Source organism: Myotis yumanensis, unplaced genomic scaffold (genome assembly GCF_028538775.1).
Source record: "Myotis yumanensis isolate MYYU_CA2020_CCGP unplaced genomic scaffold, mMyoYum1.0.hap1 SCAF_20, whole genome shotgun sequence".
NCBI lineage: Eukaryota > Metazoa > Chordata > Mammalia > Chiroptera > Vespertilionidae > Myotis > Myotis yumanensis.
The window spans coordinates 16,750,664-16,767,292 of record NW_027223771.1 but is presented as its reverse complement, the minus strand read 5'-3'; the positions used below and the strand labels follow the sequence as shown (position 1 = coordinate 16,767,292).

General features: G+C 45.2%; 1 pseudogene; it reads left to right on the top strand.

The window, feature by feature from the left end:
* Positions 1-3,278: 3,278 nt before the first annotated feature.
* LOC138998612 (zinc finger protein 135-like) lies at positions 3,279-15,624 on the top strand (annotated as a pseudogene).
* Positions 15,625-16,629: the final 1,005 nt, after the last annotated feature.

Here is a 16,629-nt window from a genome sequence, read left to right as displayed (position 1 = left end):
GGAGTCTGGATATATGAGACCTGATGTGGTTCTCAATAGATGAGGTTGAAGGAAAACACAATCAGGGAAGGAAGCCTTCATAGCAGGACTCAAGGCTGCGTCAATGAGTGTGGATTCTCAGAGTTGTTATAGAACTTAATCCTGTTTGGATTTGCCAAGCAGTGACTACATCACACATGCTGAGTAATGAGTAGGAAGTCAAGGATATGACTATGGAGGCTGTGGGTGTGGGAGTGCAGGTGTGAGAGAGGTGTGTGAGAAAGAGTGTGCCCTTGGAGAGGGCCTGTGCATTCATGCATGTAGGTACCTAACATTGACATAAGAGGGAATGAAGTTTGAGACCATTTCTGGTGACGTCTGGATAATATGATATGATGAATTTTGGATCAATTCCTGAAAAGAGGGGGAGACCAAGATGGCGGCGTAGGTAAACACCGGAGACCGCTGCCGCAAACAACCATTTCAAAAATACAACTAAAAGACTGAACGGACATCACCCAGAACCACAGGAAGGCTGGCTGAAGAGAGACTCTACAACTAGAAGGAAAGAGAACAGCAAATCGAGGCTCAGAGGCGGCGCAGTGTGGAAAATACAAAGGTACCGAGGTGCACGCGCAAAGCGGGCTGGTGGCTGAGGGCGCGGTTGTCGTTTTCTGTCGGGAGTGAGTCTCAGACTCTGGGCTCCAGATCCGGGCGAGTCTCTAGGGACCCAGACTCAAACGGGAGAAGCGGGATTATCCGGCATCAGTTGGGACCTGAGGGCAGCTTTCTCTCCGAGGTTTGCAGCGGCTGCTGGGGTTCTGAGAAGCAGAGCCTCTGGGAACGGGACTGAGTGTGGCCATAACTGCTCCCTCCGCCCGCCCTGTTGATCCCGCCCCGCCCAAAGCCTGCGCACAGCCATTTGCCGATCGCCTCAGGCAAAGGCTGGATTAGCGCCTCCCCAGAAGGCAGACGTTTTCCATACAGCTGATTCCTATAGCCAGTCGGCCTGGGGGTCAAATCCCTCTAGTGTTAACTACAACAATTAAGGCTTGGCTAGAACAAGACTGCGCACAGAGACCACAAGGGGGTGCACCAAGAAAGCATAAAAGATGCAGAGACAAAAAAACATGACAGAAATGGAGGATATGGAGCTAAGAATCGCAATTTTGAGGGCTTGCCATAAATTTGTGCAGAGCCTCACGAAAACTAATGAGACCCTCGATGCTACGATAAAGAAATTAGAAAGTAAGCATACACGGACTGAAATAAAGAATATTATACCCAATAGCAGACCAGAGGAGTACAATAATCAAACCAAAGATTCGACAAAAAACACCCAATTGGAAAAGCAAAATGAAAAAAGAATCCGAAAGTGTGAAGATAGTGTAAGGAGCCTCTGGGACAGCTTTAAGCGGTCTAATATCAGAGTCATTGGAGTGCCAGAAGATGAGAGACAGCAAGATATTGAAAACCTATTTCAAGAAATAATGGCAGAAAACTTCCCCCACCTGGTGAAAGAAACGGACTTACAGGTCCAAGAAGCGCAGAGAACCCCAAACAAAAGGAATCCAAAGAGGACCACACCAAGACACATCATCATTAAAATGCCAAGAGCAAAAGACAAAGAGAAAATCTTAAAAGCAGCAAGAGAAAGAGGCTCAATTACCTACAAGGGAATACCCATACGACTGTCAGCTGATTTCTCAACAGAAACTTTGCAGGCCAGAAGGGAATGGCAAGAAATATTCAAAGTGCTGAATACCAAGAACCTACAACCAAGATTACTTTATCCAGCAAAGCTATCATTCAGAATTGAAGGTCAGATAAAGAGCTTCACAGATAAGGAAAAGCTAAAGGAGTTCATCACCGCCAAACCAGTATTATATGAAATGCTGAAAGGTATCCTTTAAGAAGAGGAAGAAGAAGAAAAAGGTAAAGATACAAATTATGAACAACAAACATGCATCTATCAACAAATGAATCTAAGAATCAAGTGAATAAATAACCTGATGTACAGAATGAACTGGTGATTATAATAGAATCAGGGACATAGAAAGGGAATAGACTGACTTTTCTTGGGGGAAAAAGGGGTGTGGGAGATGCGGGAAGTGACTGGACAAAAATCATGCACCTATGGATGAACACAGTGGGTGGGGAGTGAGGGTGGAGGGTGGGGTGGGAGCTGGAAGGAGGGGAGTTATGGGGGGAAAAAAGAGGAACAAATGTAATAATCTGAACAATAAAGATTTAATTAAAAAAAAAATTCCTGAAAAGAGGGTGTGTTCTGGTGGTATATTCCTGGTTCATATTTTAGGAGAAATTTATGTGCACACCTGCCTGTTGTTGTTGAGGTCTTTTACAGTGATCAATAGGAATGAGGTAGCATACATCAGTGTCATCTGGGCTTGCAAATATCCACTAGCTTGGAGAAGGGTGAGAGAGAAATAAATTACAGAGGTGATGAATTCAACACTTGGAAAATAAGATAAATAGAAAACAAACTGTGGCCGAAACCGGTTTGGCTCAGTGGATAGAGCGTCGGCCTGCGGACTGAAGGGTCCCGGGTTCGATTCCGGTCAAGGGCATGTACCTGGGTTGCGGGCACATCCCCAGTAGGAGATGTGCAGGAGGCAGCTGATCGATGTTTCTCTCTCATCGATATTGTTTCTAACTCTCTATCTCTCTTCCTTCCTCTCTGTAAAAAATCAATAAAATATATTTTTTTTAAAAAAAGAAAACAAACTGTGCTCGTCATGGCCAATTTGTGTAACGTTTCACGTTGTGCCTCTGGGAATGAAGCTGTGTGAGAGGTGTGGTTCAAAGACTTATGTGCAGCAGGTAGTGCAAAGTGATGGCCTCAGCACCCTGGGATTGGGTTCAAAAGGTTGAAGTCTGATGCCATAATTTTCTGGGTTTGAAATTAGAATGGGGAGGGTGACGACAAGGCTATTGCCTAACAGAAACAGTGTCAAATCACTCACAGTCTCCTTATGGACAACATCTCTCCCCACCCTATGTTCATGACACCCACTGTGTTGACAAGGAACAGTGTGGCCTCCATGTGAGTCCCAGAGCAAAGGTATCATCTATACGGACATCTGCCCTTATTGTTGTGGGAAAACACTGTATCAGTAGGAATGTAAGGAAAGAGTGACTTTGATGGGACCCATGCCTGGTATCTTTTCTGATGTCAGGTGTTGAGGGAGCAGATGGATATGGAGAGTGGGAAGTATGATGAAATTAAAGCCCAGGAGAGAAGCGGATCATGGACTGAACTGTATTCATTATGACAGGATATGAACTTTGAACACGTGGCCATCGCCTTCTCTCAGGAGGAGTGGGGGCTCCTTAATGAGGCTCATAGACTTCTGTACTGCGATGTGATGCTGGAAGTGTTTGAACTGGTATCATCTGTAGGTAAGACCTTCACATCTCTCCTAGTGTCCTGAGGTGATGTCCTCTCTTCCTTTGTTTTCCAAATGTAGCTTTCTCTCTCCCACAGCCAGACCATGGACTAGTTTCCCCAGCTGTCCTGTAAATGTGCTGTGCCTTCCAGTGCTGACTTGTGGTTTGTGGAGATCCCTGAGCAAAGGACTCCATGAATAACCCTCAAATCCATTGCCTCAAATAGTGCAGGAAGTATTCGGGAATCAGGATTGTTGCAGAATCCTTAATGGGTCCCACCTCGAACTTTCTTTTCCTGTGAGGGGGACTATGTCCACATGCATGGCTGCCACTTCTGACCCCTTCCTCAGCTAAAGGCTGTTTGTGACTATGCCAGGTTATGGTCTTTACCTAAATGAACCACGGGCAGTTCTTGTAAGACATTCCTTCCATTGTTTGTAATACTCTGTTACCTGGATACTATTACATGCTGTGTTGATCAGAGACAGTGCTGGCTGCTCACCTCTGTTGTCTTTCAGTAAAAGTCAGAATATTTGTGTTTTATGTGCTTGTACAGTAGAAGGTGCAAAGAGAACCCAAGTTTTTGCATGTGTTTTTTTCCCCCACAGGGTGAACTTGCAGGATGATCTAAGACAGTGGTTCTCAACCTTCTGGCCTTTTAAATACAGTTCCTCATGTTGTAACCCAACCATAAAATCATTTTCGTTGCTACTTCATAAGTGTAATGTTGCTACTGTTATAAATCGTAATGTAAATATCTGATATGCAGGATGGTCTTAGGTGACCCCTGGGAAAGGGTCATTCAACTGCCAAAGGGGTCCCGACCCACAGGTTGAGAGCCAATGATCTATTCTAAGAGGCAGTCGAGCCAGGTTGAGGTGCACCTGGGAGAGCTTTGTCCTAAGGGCTGTGTTTAGACAATACCAGGAACCTGCTCATGTGCAACAGAGTTTAGGTTCAAGTGCCACTGGCAGCAGCTCATTTCTACCTTTTCACTCCCATGTTTGACACTTTTCTGACTTCTCTTTTGATCTGTGACTTCCTGGCTTTTAGCTACCTTTACCTCTGTGGCCTTTTTGCATCCCCTGTGTACTTGGAAGGCTCTGTCTGCAGTATTCTCAAATGTTAACCTGTACATGTGTTATGAGGTGCACACACGTGCTTACGTAGTCGTCAACACAACCTCCTCATTTCTTGAATTTTACCTGAAATAAGATGTAAGCAACCTTCTGCACAGCTTGCCTATGTCACCAGCAGACTAGCCCAGCTGAACACTTTTAGCAGAAGAATGAGCAGACGATCCAGCTTCTATTTCATGGGGTGCTTGCCATGTTTGTTTATATTTTGTTTGGGATCTTCCCCGTTTCATGATCTTCAGTAGCACAGAACTTCACAGCAGCATCTTATATATTATTCCTACAGATATGTTACTGCCAGACAATTACATGGAATCAACGTCTTAAGTGCAACACTTTTGTAAAGGCACTTCTCCCTGTCACCACAGTAGACATTCATTTTGGCACTGTTTTTCTGTTTTCAGGTTGTTGGCATAAATTGGACGGTGTGGAGGCCTGTTCTGAGCAGAATGTATCTGTACAACGGGAGTCATAGGTCAGGGCTTCGAAGACAGCTCCAGCAACCCAGAGGACCCATCTTTGTTAGTGGTGTTTCTCAGTGTTCAAAGATATTCTGCATCTGACGAAGTCACAAGCAGCAGACTGAGCAGAAAGGCTTCTTCAGTGATGCATGTGTGAGAAACTTCTGTTTCAGTGCAAACCCTCACCAGCAACAGAGGGAAGCCAGTGGAGAGAAGCCCTGGAAAGGAGCTGTGGACAGGGCCTCATTTGTGACCAGGGTCAGCTTCTACTTACCAGGGCTGCCTTCAACCAGTAGGGAGGTTGGGGAAGACTTCCCAGCCATCTCAGAACTTCTCCAGAACCAGGCCACTCTCAGCACTGAGGAGCCACACAGTGGCAGTGAGATTTCACAGGAATTACTCAATAGAAACAGGCATCACCAATGCAATAAATGTGAAAATGCTGCCAGCCACACCCAGAACCTTGTTCAACATCAGGGCGTCTGCTCTGGAGAAGTGAAATATGAGTGCAATACATGTGGGAAAGTTTTCAGATGTATCTTTAACCTCAATAGACATAGGAGAGTTCACACTGGAGAAAAGTCCTATCAGTGTACTGATCATGGGAAGTCCTTCCATCAAAGGTCTTCCGTCAATGAACATCACAGAGTTCACACTGGAGAAAAACCTTACAAATGTAGTGAATGTGGAAAATCATTTAGGCGCAGTTACCACCTTTTTAGACACAAGAGAGTTCACACTGGAGAAAAGCCTCATAAATGTAGTGATTGTGGGAAAGGCTTCAGTCAAAGCTCTTACCTTATTATGCACCACAGAGTTCACACTGGAGAAAAACCTTATGAGTGTAGCAAATGTGGGAGGTCATTCAGGCAAACCTCTGCTCTCAATAAACATCAGAAAGTTCACACTGGAGAAAGGCCATATGAGTGTAGTGATTGTGGGAAGTCCTTCAGTAATAGGTCTATCCTCACTGTACACCAGAGAGTTCACACTGGAGAAAAGGCATATGAGTGTCATGATTGTGAAAAATCATTTAGGCAAAAGTCCAATCTCACAGTGCACCAGAGAGTTCACATTAGTGAAATGCCATATGACTGTAGTGACTGTGGGAAGTCCTTCAGTCAAATCTCTAATCTCAATAAACATCAAAGAGTTCACACTGGCGAAAAGCCGTATGAGTGTAGTGACTGTGGGAAGTCCTTCAGGCAAATCTCTAATCTCAATATACATCGGAGAGTTGACACTGGAGAAAAACCGTATGAGTGTAGCGAATGTGGGAGGTCATTCAGGGAAACCTCTGCTCTCAATAAACATCAGAGTGGTCACACTGGAGAAAATCCATATGAGTGTAGTGATTGTGGGAAGTCATTCAGGCAAATCTCTACTCTCAATAAACATCAGAGAGTTCACACTGGAGAAAAGCCATATGAGTGTAGTGATTGTGCGACGTCCTTTAGCAGAAGCTCTACCTTCATTCGACACCACAGAATTCACACCGGAAAAGCACCTCGTGAGTGTATTGAATGTGGGAAATCTTTTCGCTACAAATCTTTCCTCCTTCAACACTTGAGAGTACACACTGGAGAAAAGCTTTAAATGTGCAGGGAATTTTTTATCTTTCTCACTCAGAATAACAATACCAATGGAGAAACTTTACACGCATTTACCTGAACAGGAATCCCTTTTATCAGAACATACACTCTGCTAGATTCCTTATAAGTTTCAGGTACAATTGAGGTTTTCAGGAACTGCATCACACCTGCTAAGCCAGTCAGTCCTACTACCTAATTGATGTCACTGCAAGTATTTGTGGGGAAACTATTTCACCCCTACCACCTGGCTCACCTTTAGAGTGTGCATCACTCACAGCCTCTGCAGACTCTGGGGTCGTGCTTGAGAATATCATGATTATTCCTAGCTTCTGGCTGGATCTTCATTTCTTTCTGTCTGACTAGAGAATTTATATGACCCAGGTTTTGTCAAAAGTCCCCTGCCTCAGCTAAGAAGTGCTACCTCTTCAGGGACATTGTGGTACTCACTTTATGCTGTGGGGAATTGTTTCAGGTTCCAATTCACCATCCTGAAAACCTCTTGCTGTTCTTTGCTCTGGTTTATGATCTTTACGTAAAGGTGTTTTTTCTTTGGTACCTTTAATTTTGTTGGTTGTATTTCTTTCCCTGGGATGATTGAAAGGAAAGTAGTGATCTATTAGCATGGACAGGTGAACAGATATGGTGGGTCCCAAACTTTCTGTGCTTTTGAAGGCACCACTTGATGGCAGAAAATCACTCTTTGTTCAATTTTAGCTGATTTTGTATTGCTGACCAAGGCCTTGAGAGAAAGTATGCATGACTTTGTGGTTCTAATTTGGTGTCTGGTGCCTCTTTTATCATAGAGGTCATTGGACACCCTGAATAGGCAGTGTTTATTGTGCTCTGTGAACAATATGAATTATATTCTCTGTTCACAGTATTTATTAATTAAGTGTCAGCAATGTTTAGGGGAACTGCTGTCCACGTACTGTAATGAGGCCATGTGTCATGATGTATGAGATTTCATAGGCTGGTGTCAATTGTTGTAAGACTCTGAGGGGGAATTAGTATCTACACTAATAAAAGACAAACATGCAAATTGCTGTACTTTCTCTATGCCTTAAGCCACACCCACCAGCCAAACAGAGTGGCTATATGCAAATTACTCCAACCAAGATGGCGGTTAATTTGCATATACCGGCTGGTAGCAAAGACTGAAGACAACATGGAAGTGAAGTGCTACAGAAGGGAGCAAAGTAGAGGAGGCGGAGACAGGAACGGAGCCACGGCTGTGGAGGCAGGAGGAGGGAGGGGAAACACAGCCACAGAGGCTGGGAGCAGGAGGGGAAAGCCAGCCTGAGCAGCTGGGAGCGGGAGGGGAAACCCAGCTGGAGCAGCTGGGAGCAGGAGGGGAAACGCAGCCAAAGCGGCTGGGAGCGGGAGGGGAAACCTGCCTCAGTGGGTTTTGCTCCCTTCTCTGCTTCGTTCCAGCCGCAGGAAGCCCTATTCTTGCAGGAATCTTCCTGCGATGGGCCTCTACTTGGGACATAAACACTGTTTGCATAGTCATGGGAGACACTGCAGTTAAACTAGATGAAAAGTGTCTCTTCTGGACATAAATACAAAATTACTCCAAGGCCTGTGGTTTGTGTGATATTTGAGGACATTCTGAGGACCTCCATTGCTATTTCCTGTAGCTGAAGTCACTGGCAGAGAAAATAGTCTAATGGTTTTGTGGATTCCCCCAGTCCCTCTATGGTGTTCACCTCAAGGTTATTGCTCAACAGGCAAGACCTCAAATCTAGAGGAAGCATAATGCTATATTCAGTCCCAGGATGTGTCTTTTTTAACCAGTCAGCATTCCTGTTGATTCCAATGGCAATAGTCTTCACTACTTGCCAACATTTGCTGTCACTGAGGCAAGGGTGTTCCCCCCTCCACCCCCCAGAAAATGAGAACTGACATGCAACAAAGTACACCTTTCTCATGTGTGCTATTTGGTGAGCCCTGACATGGAGATAAAGCTGTGAAACCGTCACATGTGAAATAAACCCACCTGTAACTCATACCCAGGGTGGGGCACTAATGGGCTTACAGTTTTAAGTTCAAAAAACACAGAGATTATTCTTTTATTTCCCACTATGTTCCTAGAGTGGCAAAGGAGCCACACCTAGTCTCTGTGCTGTGGCTTGTTCTATCATAAGGCCTTCCTTTTTTTTATTATCCCCAGCTTTAATTAATGTACCCTCAAAATCTTCTGAACTCAGGTTGTGAAATCTTTTCTAACATGAAATAATGAACTCAAACTCTACAGACCAAGCTGAGGCAGACCCACTGCAGGATGCTTCCTATTTCTGAACACAGTTATGCCTGGACATCTTCTATAAAGAGAGACCAAGGCATTATTTTGTTTCGAGGACTTGGGAGAAAACATGATGGCCCTCATTCACCTCGGTGTTGTTGACTCAAATCAATCTATTTTAAAAAAATATATATTTTATTGATTATTTTACAGACAGGAAGGGAGAGGGATAGAGAGTTAGAAACATCAGTGAGAGAGAAACATCGATCAGCTTCCTCCTGCACACCCCCCACTGGGGATGTGCTGGCAACCAAGGCACATGCCCTTGACAGGAATTGAACCCAGGTCCCTTCAGTACACAGGCTGACACTCTATCCACTGAGCCAAACCGGTTACAGCGACTCAAATCAATCTTAACACTATTCGATTTTTTAGAGAGAGAGGGAGATGGAGAAACATCAGTGATGAGAGACAATCATTGATCCGTTGCCTCATGCGTGCCCCCTACAGGGATGGGGCTCCCAACCTGGTCATGTGCCCTGTCCTGGAATCAAACTAGAGATACCTTGGTTCTTGGGTCCACGCCCAACCACTGAGCCATGCCATGTGGGCAAACCATTGTTGTTATTGTTGACTCCATAACAAATAGTCCGAATTTAGTCCATCCTCATCCTCCTTTGCTTCCTTTTATCCTGCCCCCACCATTTCTAGGCCCTCACCACATTATTGTCTATGTCCATGGACTATGCATATATGTATATACTTTTAAAAATATATTTTTATTGATTTTAGAAAGAGGAAGGGAGAGGGAGAGATAAATACATCAATGATGAGAGAGGATCACTGATTTGCTGCCTCCTGCAGGCCCCCACTCCCATCCCCACACCCACCCAACTGAGAATTGAACCTATAACCCATGTATGTTCCCTGACCAAGAATAGAACCGTGACCTCATGGATCATAGGTCAGTGCTCAACCATTGAGCCATAGCAGCTGGGCTATATTATTTAAAATAAAATGTATTTTTTATCATTGATAGTATTACAGATGTCTCCCATTTTCGCCTGCGCATATATTCCTTGGGGGATCTCTCCCAGTCCTCCCCACAACCCTCTCCTGGGAGATCTGCCCCTCTGTTCCAGCTAACCAGGCCTCTAGTCCCATCTTGTCTTTCCCCGGGGCCACTTGCTGAGCCACATCACCTTTATTCACCAATGTCATTGGCTGGGATGCTAGTACTCCCCTTGGCATTTGGGAAAACTACATTACCCAGGAAGAAATGCGCCGACATGGGCGGAGCTACAGAGCACTTTTGGTGTCAGTGAAATCTGGTTAGGGCAGGACTTCCACCTTTCTCCTCCTGGCGGGCATTTGGCCTCTTCAGTTTGTTTAAGGACTCACAGGCTTCAGCCCACTGGTTTTGAGTAGGAAGAGGCCTAGGAGGCAGCGTCCTTGCTGTGCAGGGTGTGTCTGAGGCTTGTTGACCACCAACAGGCCAGGATTGGGAACTCCGTGCCTCCCAAACTCCTCTCTGCTTAAGCTTTATCTCAGCCTGACCGCATTTAACCCTCTAGCCTTGGGGACTGGCACCTCTCAGTTACTGCAGCCCAGGAAGCCGCATCCAGAACGGTGAGTCTCTCCTGGGTGACACAGGTGTGATGGGGAAAGAGGGCCACAGGCTGCAATGCCACCTTGTAAGGACACGGTGTTGCGGCTAAGACTGGAGGATTCGGAAACCTGGGCCTGTTGTGGGAGTAAAGGCAACAAAGAGATGATGTGTGGTTTTGCATGAGGAGTTTTACTTTCAATCTCAGAACGCTGGGGCCATAGATGGTTGTGAAAAGAAGAGGGACATTGTCTGAGGCAGGGTTCTAACTTTTCCTAACATTACTCAGAGGAAGAACAGACTAGAAGACAGAGGACAGCAGCTGTGGACAGGAAGGGGAAGTCCTGTAAATGATAAGGTAACTGGCAAGAGTGACCCCTGAGGACTGAGCCCTGAGGTAATACAGGCATCTGGAGGGCACCTGGCCTCTGGTCTGGGCAAGGGTATTGAGCAGTCTGAGCCCATAGATCCTGGTGGTTGACAGGCTCTCAACAGACCATTTTCTTTCCACAAATTCCTGCAAATACAGAATGAATTAGGTGTACCGGTTCATGAATATTATTTCAGGGCCTCACACTCTTGTGGCCTCTGCCAGAGTGTTGTCCTGGCACTGTCCAGCCCCTCTTGTAGCCCCTGGACCTGGGTACTTTGAACAGAAAGAAAGCCCAGAATCCTAAGGCCAGGAGTAGGGCTTCGACAGGTGAACCTTCTTCGTGGCAACCAGTGTGATGATTGGGAGGTCATCCAGGGCAGTGCTTGCCAACCAGTTGTCCGTGGACGACTAGAGCTACGTGAGGTCTGAAAGGTTGGCGACCGCTGGTTTAAGGAAACTTTTGGAGCAGCGGTCATCAACTGGTGGACCACGGATCACTGGTGCTCCGTGAGGTCCGAAAGGTTGACAACCTCTTCTCCAGGGCATAATTTCCAGAATGTGAAAAGGCTTTGAGTGAAGAGTGAGCTGATTCAAAAACCAGCAGGTATGTTTTTTAAATGTATACAACCCAGGATATGACCTCACCAGTGCATAGGTCTCTACTCAACCAACTGACACACATGAGCCAGGGCTGTAGATCACTTTAATACAACGAATCATGGTGAGGTTGGTAATGGTAGTAGTAGCTCAGAAAGACAGTGTGAGGCTGAGAACTGGCTTTCCTGCTCTGGCCACTGTAGAAGGTGGGTGTCACAACACAGCAGAGGGAGAGAAGTTGTCATGTAGAGTTTGGGGAGAGGTAATCATTTTGCAGTGGTCAAGGCCTTTAAATGATGATTGGACTTAAGATTAACTGGAGGCTAAAGAATTACTCAAAACAAGATGAGACTAGGGCTGGTACACATTAACTTCTCTAAACACTCACCAGGATTTTTTATGACCCTTGGTGTGGTCTGGCTGTGGGAATTTGCAGTCAGTCTTGTGGATTAGTTTAGAGGCTTGAGTGCTCATCTGTGAGAATCAATGGGCATGATGCAGAGGGCCATCGGGGCTGGGACTTGAGTTGGTCGTTAAGTAAGAGATGTTGGCAAGCATTCTCTGGACAACACATGCTAAGTAATCACTCAGAGGCCAAGGAGAGGACTATGGGGGCTGGGGCTGAGGGAGTGCAGGTGTGAGCCAGGTGTGGAAAAGAGTGATATGCACTTGAAGAGGGAATGTGAATTGATGGCCACAGCACCCTGATACTGACAGAAGAGTGAATGATGGAGAGTCTATTTCTGGTGGTGTCTGGATGATCCAATAAGGTGGATTTTAGGGTAATTGCATCTAAGGAGGGGTGTTTTGGTGTTACATTCAAGGTACAGAGCTTAGGTGCCATTTAACTGACCACCTGCTTTTTGTTGTTGGGGATGACACCCTGGTTAATAGGTGTGAGATAGCATGCATCAGTGTTACCCAGGCTTCAAAATCTCCACTGGAATGGGTAAGGGAGAAGGGTAAGGGGTAAGACATTATGGACATGGTGGACTATAATTTTGGGTGGGGGGAAGTGATTAGGAAACAATTTGTCCTTGCCACAGCAAATTTTCATTACCTTTGCAGTTGTGCTTCTGGGAATGAAGCTGTGTGAGAGAAGTGTTGTTCAAAGAACTCTGTGCAACAGGCAGTGCAAAGCTATGGTCTCAGCACCTTGCGATTGGAGTCAAGAGGGTGAAGTGTGATGCCATGTATTTGGTGTCTTTGAGAAATAATCTGAGGGTATTGCCTGACAAGACCAGTATCCAATCACTCACACTATTGTTATGGCCAGCATCTCTCTTTAACCCAGCCGTGGGCAAACTACGGCCCGCGGGCCAGATCCGGCCCGTTTGAAATGAATAAAACTAAAAAAAAAAAAAAAGACCGTACCCTTTTATGTAATGATGTTTACTTTGAATTTATATTAGTTCACACAAACACTCCATGCATGCTTTTGTTCCGGCCCTCCGGTCCAGTTTAAGAACCCATTGTGGCCCTCGAGTCAAAAAGTTTGCCCACCCCTGCTTAACCTATGGTTTTGACGCACTCTGTTGATAAAATTCAGTGTAGAGTGCATGGAAGGGCCAGAGCTCAGGTATCTTTTATCTGCTCAAATGCCTTTAATATAGTGGGAAGACAAAATGTCAGTAGGAATATAAGAAGACAGTGGCTTTCATGGGATGATGGCCTGGTATTTTCTCTGATGTGAGGAGTGGACAGAGCAGATGGATGTGGAGGGTCGGGAGCATGGAAGACTTACAGTCATAGGAGTGAATCTGATCTTGGGCTGTTCTGTTCCCATTATGACAGAATATGAACTTTGAGGACGTGGCCATTGTCTTCTCTCAGGAGGAGTGGGGGCTCCTTGATGAGGCTCAGAGACTTCTGTACTGTGATGTGATTCTGGAAGTGTTTGCACTTGTGTCATCTGTAGGTAAGACCTTGATGTTCTCCCAAGTGTCCTGAGGTGATGCCCTCTCCCTTTATTCCTCAGGCATAGCTTTCTCTCTCCCATAGCAAGAATATGGTTTCTACTAAATTTCCCCACTGTCTTGTCAAATGTGCTGTGGCTGCCAGGGATGAGCTGGATGGAGAGTCCTGAGCAAAGGACTCCACGAACATCCCGCTAACCGGTTACCTCAAAAAGCACTGGAAACAGAGAGTCCGGAATCTTGCAGTGAGCTGAAGGCATCCCAGTTTGCACTTGCTCTTCATGGGAGGCTGACAGTGTCTACATGCATGGCTTCAGCTTCTGCCTTCTTTCTCTAGGTGAAGATACTTTGTGGTGACCTGTGCCATGTTAGAGTCTTTACTTAAATGGACCATAGGCTGTTCTTGTGAGACCTTAAATCAATTGTTTATCATATTCTCTTCCCTGAATACTAGAGCAAGCTGTGTTGCTCTGGCCCAGAGCTGACTGCTCACCTCTTCATCACCTGTTCCTCTGCATTGGTGCCTCTGCCATAGTCTGCAACATTGACTTGCATGTGTGTTATGAGGTTCACATATGTGCTAATTAGTCCTCAAACCAGCTATGCCTTTATTGAATTTTACTTGGAGTAAGAACTGACCAATTCTTGTACAGTTTGTCCCTGTCCCCAGCTGACAAGCCGTGCCGAATGCTGTTAGTAGAAGTATTAGCTGGAAATCCATATTCTCATCCATGTGGTGCTTGCCATGTTTGTGTCTTATTTCTAGTGAGGCCTCCCTATTTTGTGATCTTCATTAGCCCAGGAAGTCTCAAGAGCCTCCTATCAATCCTTCCTACACATCTCTTATTTTCAGACAATTGAATGGAAACAGCATGTGATGTGTAATACACTTTGGTAATGGGACTTCCTGTCACCACATTCAACATTCATTTCTTTACCCTGTCTCACTTTTCAGGTTGTTGCATAAAATCGATGGTGATGAGGCCTGTTCTGCTCAGAGTGTATCTATAAAAGGAGAGTCACAGGTCAGGGCTTCTAAGACAGCTACAGCCACCCAGAAGATCCCTCTGTGTAAGCGGTGTTTCTCCGTGTTAAAAGGTATTTTGCACCTGAGTGGGTCACATGCAGCAGACTTTGAGCAGAAAGCCTTCTTCTGTAGTGACCCATGTGTTGGAGACTTCTGTTTCAGTGCAAATCTTCACCAACAACAGAGGAATGAATGTGGAGAAGAGCCCTGGAAACAAGCTATGGACAGGGCTTCCTCAGTGAGTAGGTCCAATTTATTATCGTTGGTGCCTTCCACCAGCACGGAGGTTGGGGAAGACTTGCAGTACAACTCAGAGCTTCTCCGGCACCAGGCCACTTTCAACACTGAAGAGCTACACTGTGGCAGTGAGATTTCACAGCAATTTCTTCATGGAAATAGCCACCACCAGTGGGGTGAATGTGAAAACGCTGCCAAACACAACCTGAAAGTTGTTCAACATCAGGGTTTATTTTCTGGAGAACTGATTTATGAGTTTAACAAATGTAGGAAAGTTTTTAGACAAAACTTGAATGTCATTTGACATAAGAGAGTTCACACTGGAGAAAAGCAGTATGAATGTAGTGAATGTGGGAAGTTCTTCAGAGAAAGACCTGCACTCATTAGACACCAGAGAGTTCACACTGCAGAGAAGCCATATGAGTGTCTGGCATGTGGGAAGTCTTTTAGCCAAAAATCCAACTTTACAAAGCACCTGAGAGTTCACAGTGGCAACAAGCAATATGAATGCTCTGATTGTGGAAAGTCCTTCAATGGTAACTCCACCCTCAAACAACACCAGAGAGTTCACGCTGGAGAAAAGCCCTATAAGTGTATAGAATGTGGGGTGTCATTTCGTCAAAGGGCTCACCGCATTAGACACCTCAGAGTTCACACTGGAGAAAAGCCCTATAAGTGTAGAGAATGTGGGGTGTCATTTCGTGTAAGATCTAACCTCACTGCCCACCTCAGAGTTCACACTGGAGAGAAGCCATATGAGTGTACTGAATGTGGGAAGTCTTTTAGCCAAAAATCCCACCTTATTAGGCACCTGAGAGTTCACAGTGACGACAAGCCATTGAAAGGACAGAATGGGACTGATAGCTGTGTCCCTAACTCCTCTTCCAAGAAAAAGCCACAGAATGTATCAGTTACTCAGCCTGCCCTTATCTCAGCCAATGGGAATGCAAGGAAAACAAACCCAAGGCCAAAAGTATGCTGACCACCCCCCCCCCCTCCCCCGTCTTTGTGTAACCAGACCCTCGCTGCACCCTGCCCTTGCGTCACTAGCCCCCGGCCCTCACTCAGTCAACCGGAATCGGCCAAATCAGTAATCTGGGTGTGCCCCCACCCCCCAACACCAAGCCCTAAAAATTCTTTGTTCTCTTGGGACTCGGGGCTCTCTCGCATCCTGCTGCTGCGCCAGTAAAGGAGGCAAAGGGACCAAGCCCAGGCTTGAATAAAGGCTCTGTGCTTTTGCATCGAATTTGGTGCTCCCTGGTGGTTCTTTGGGGATCTTGAAATCTGGGCATAACAAATATGAATTATATTCTCTGTTCATAGTATGTCTTACATACAGCAAAGGAGCCCTGTGCCATGTTGTGTGAAATTTCATAGGTTGGTTATTTTTTTTGTAACACTGTGAAGTGCAACTAATATTGGGACAAACACTGTTTTCATAGTGAGTGGAAGAGATGGCAGTATATTGGATGAAAATTGCTTCTTCTGATCATTATCCATTAATGACCCAGTCCTGAAGCTTGTTTGTTCTTTTTGTAGCTGAAGTGATTGGTTGTGAAAAGAATCTCATGGTTTTGGGGATTCCCTGGGCCCCTCTATGGTGTTCACCTCAAGGTTATCACAACAGGAAAAAATCAAAGCTAAAGGAAGGATAATCGTATAATTAGTCCCAGGTTGTGTTTTTTGTGACAATTCAGCATTCCTGATCATTCTGATGGCAGTAGCCTTCCCTTCTGGACAGTATTTGCTGCCACAGAGGCAACAATGATTCTCTCAGGAAATGAGGAGAGAGATGGTCATATGTATATAGAGTTGCCATCTTAATTTTCTAAGAATAGAGGGATAGCTATGTTTTTATTTGGAACCAAAATTAAGGCTTTACCTACTAGGTGTACCGGGTAATAATGGTGGATTTTGTAATCAAAGAAAACACGAAAATTTCAAGAGAAATATCAAAAGTGTATGAATTTCATCAGCCTTTAGTTTTATATATTTTAAAATGTATTTTTATTGATTTTTAGAGAGAAGGGCAGAGGGAGAGAAACATCAATCTCC